This window comes from Lactuca serriola, chromosome 4 (genome assembly GCF_051521515.1).
Source record: "Lactuca serriola cultivar US96UC23 chromosome 4, Lser_US96UC23_V15, whole genome shotgun sequence".
Classification (NCBI taxonomy): Eukaryota; Viridiplantae; Streptophyta; class Magnoliopsida; order Asterales; family Asteraceae; genus Lactuca; species Lactuca serriola.
The window spans coordinates 270,474,035-270,478,444 of record NC_136411.1 but is presented as its reverse complement, the minus strand read 5'-3'; positions in this window follow the sequence as shown (position 1 = coordinate 270,478,444).

Genomic DNA, 4,410 nt, shown 5'->3' with positions numbered 1-4,410 from the left:
CAATTGTGATTTCCTTCTCCATACTCGATCCCTACTTCTCTACTCTCTACGCATCTCAGGTAGGATCCGTTTTTTCTCCCTTTTTCTCCTTCTTTTTCTTTGTTTTCTCAGGTACGACATCATTCTCCCCTACTTTTCTTCTTGTGCATCCCATTCTGATACATTTCTACATTATACAATCATCGGCGATTCAAAACCATCAAACGCTTCAGCATCTATCATTTTCGTGGAATTCATCCCAATCCATTAACCCCTTTCATTTTTCATTTAAAAAGCCCTAATTGACTTGGCAAGTTCATGAACCAGATGTAGCACATCCCAAATTGGGGATTTAACCAAACCCGATAGAGCCATTGACGAAATCTTTGGATTCGGTCAACAAGGGCTCTCTGTAATCTCGCAGCTTTCTTCACAAGGGATCGCTACAGATGCTTTCTCTCATTTTCTCATCGGAAACGGTGGTGGTGGTGGGATTCTGGTTCTAGGTCAGATAATCGAGCCAACCATGGTGTATACTCCATTAATCCTGTCACAGTAAGTTCTCTTTCACTTATCTCTTATCATAAAACATTAACAATGCTTCGATGATTTTAAGGCCCCAAGACTGTCTTCTTCAACAGAACTCGGTGGTACAGGTACTGTTGTTTCCATTTATACCCTTGTCCCTGGAAATTCTATTTTTGTATATTTACTTCTCCTTTTGATTTCAGTATCTTCTGATTTTGGCTTGCAGTCATACTATTTCCATTTATACCCTTGTCCCTGGGGAGTATCCTTATATTCTTATACTCACTTCTCATCTTCTATATTTATAATTTTCTTAACTTTTCTATCTTTCTGCAGTTATATTTAGTCGATTGGATCCATGATAAAAACTCGTTATAGGTTGTCAAAAAGCAACATTTTTTGCTGAAACACATGTATAATTCTTTTCACACACACGTATATACATACATACATTTATGCTTTTTGATAATATTATTCTTTAGCAGATTAGATGTATAATTACAGTTGGTGAGGTGTTTCTTATGACAACCAATTTGAAATCAAGTTCCAAAGAATGTTGCCACTGTTTCTTGTAAATTATAGCTTTATGAAGTCAAATGGCACATGACATATATGATATATGATTTGGCATTTGGCAGAGAATGTGGAGAAGACTACAATTTGTGAGCTTAAACTCAATGAAGCAAATGTTAAGCACTTTAAGGAAGCTATTGAAGATAACTATTGGTTTGAGTTTTTCATGGGTACACCTTCTAGTCTTTTCTTCTTTCTTTTGTACTTGAATCACACTTTTCTTCCCCCACATTCTTATTTCTCCCACATTTTCTTTGCGATTTCAATTTCTTTGGTCTCTGCTGCATTGGAACACAAATTTAGATGATTTTCCAATATGGGGTATGCATCTACCAAACCCTTTTTGTATCTTCACTTTATTTTATAACTAGTATTTTAATGCCATTTTTATTTTGTTATCGTGGAACTATTGTTGGCCCTGTAGGATTTGTTGGTGAGCTACATTCTGATAAAAACAGTGATAACAAGCATATGATATTCATACATAAGAATATCACTCTACAATACAACAAAGACCATGTCTCCAATTTTTAATCATATATGAACTTTTACAGTATAAAAGGTTCTCATAGTCACACCGTTTTTATATTTTTACATCATGATTTCTTGTTATTGCAGATCATTCATGTCAACCTCACTCAAGAGAACCCAAAACCCTTGGAAGTTAGGAAAACTCTAGACATGACTTACTCAGTCAAATGGCCAGAAACCAACATCACATTTGCACGCCGATTTGATGTTTACCTGGATTACCACTTTTTTGAGCATCAGGTGAACACTATAAGTTTATAACTCACGTTTTAAGTTCCACTCACGGGGGTATAACTGTCTTTTTGCGTCACTGCAGATTCATTGGTTTTCCATATTCAATTTATTCATGATGGTTATCTTCCTGATTGGATTGGTTTCCATGATTCTGATGCGGACTCTTAGAAATGACTATGCAAAGTATGCTCGGGAAGATGATGATCTGGAGAGTCTGGTAATGTGTAATATTGAATTTGGTAAGTTATTGCAATGAAGTTATATACGGGCTATTGAAGTGTTTAGTTTTCAGGAAAGAGATGTAAGTGAGGAATCTAGTTGGAAGCTTGTGCATGGAGATGTTTTCAGGACACCTCGCAATTTGGTTTTGTTGTCAGCAGTTGTTGGAACTGGTGCTCAATTGGCACTATTGATTCTTCTTGTTATCTTGTTTGCAATTGTTGCAACATTATATATTGGGTACATTATTTTTATGCATCACATGATATGACATAACAGGTTATGATGCGTTTCACTTTGAACTGGGATTGATGTCTTAATGGGACAAAAATTGAAATTGGTTGCCCTTTTTGAAACACTCTTGATCCCTTGTCTATGCAAAAGACATGAATACCCTCTTCATCATCACTGTTGAAAATGGCCCTAAAAAGCTTGTAATCAGATTTCCACACTTGAATACATTTATTTCAGAAAGTGTTAAATGCTAGAAATAGCAACAAACTTTCATTTATGTCTATTATGACATTGTACTATGAAATTCTATCCAATTATAGGTCATTTAAATACATAACCTTTTTCCCTTATACAAATGGATAGATAGATTTCTCAAATAAGAAAAAATTAAAAGCACAATGCTATAACTGTTTAGATCTTTTACAGTATAATGCTTAATAAGAGCAAAATGTTACAAGCACTTTCACTCGTACTATTACAACATTGTGTTGTTTTAAAAATCTATCTGATTATAGCAATATCATTTTTATTCAAAGTAATTTTCACTACTATAATCGGATATATCTTTCAAAGCATAATAATGTCGTCCATAACAAGAGAAAAGAAATCGAACTTCAATGCTATAACTGGATAGATATTTCAAAGTACAAGGCCTTAATTAGAAAAGAAATATAAGTGCAATTCTGTAATTGAAACAAACAGAAGTAAAATGTTGCACTACACAGATAAATGAAAGTACATTTCTATTACTTGTTTTTTTTTCCATTTCAGAAAACAAAGACCTGCTTGCCTTAATCCTGATAAAGTGTGGATATAATGATGAAAATTGTCATGTTGTAAGTGTAAATTTTGTTTTTTTGTTATTAGGAGAGGAGCGACCAATTGTGACAACATTTATAGTTTGTTATGCTCTCAAACCAGCTTCTACTTTGGATACACGACCATGTTCTGTCTCGGTTTAGGAATCCTCTGTGGTGAGTAGTTAAAAGTTATAACTTATGACTTGATGTATTTATCTATAAAGTGTTACTGAATCTTGGTTGATGATATTTGCATGAGCCGTTGGGTATTTGGGGTCGAATCTGTTTGTGAGCCAAAATATCAAGTGCGATTGAGTCTCTTGATGGAAGGAAAGATTCCCCAGTTTTGTAGTTTAATATGTGGATACCAAATCAAGGGTCTAAATGGGGATTGATTATATATGTAAGCTATGCTTTGAGGAGAATAAGTTTTCATGGGAAGGAAAGGAATGTAGAAAAATGCAATGTTATTGTTTTCTTATTATCAACAGAAAGGGGGTGGGGGTAGCATGGTTGAGTTGAAGATTGTTGAACAAGTTATATACATGTTCTATTGTATTCTTCTTATTCATAAGCTATTTCAAAAAGTAAACGCTCTTAACTTTGTTTTTTTTATTTCTTTTATGATCATCGTTTATAAGCCTCAAAATTAGACATTATCTTCCTTGTTTTAGGGATATTTATGTGATTTTATCTTTATTTTTATTTTCACTTGATGGCTTTGTGGTTCAGTATATGTCTAAATTATCTAATGACTTCTGTTATGAAACAGAAAGAAGAGAAGACCTTGAGAGTAAGATAAACATGATAGATTATCTAATGACTTCTGTTATGAAACAGAAAGAAATGATGGTTGACAACTTCAATAGAGGTATTACATTTCTTAATTTTCCTCAGTTTGACTGCAGTATCTACTTTTCTCTATGTCTGTCTGTGATAGCAAATTCCTAACTCTGTTGTTCATTAGATGTCAAAATGGTGCAAGAGAAAGAGAATGTGCAACTTAAAAGGATTAACACTAAGTATGAAAAAACCAAATTACAGCTGGAAGACCATGAAAAGAAATTGAGTGCACGTGAAGTGATAAACGAACGTGAGAATAAAAAGCTTGACACTGAGAAGAAAATGGTACTAATATACTCTGTTGGCAATTTTGGAGCAGAAGAAGGTAAATGATAGAATGTTGAAGTTGGCTGGAAATCACACGGTTTGTTAGCAGCTTTTTATTTTCCTTTTTTCGGATGAGCATATGTTTGGATAATGTTTCTTGTTTATTTTAGTAAATAAGTTATGAGTACTTGTACAGAAAGAA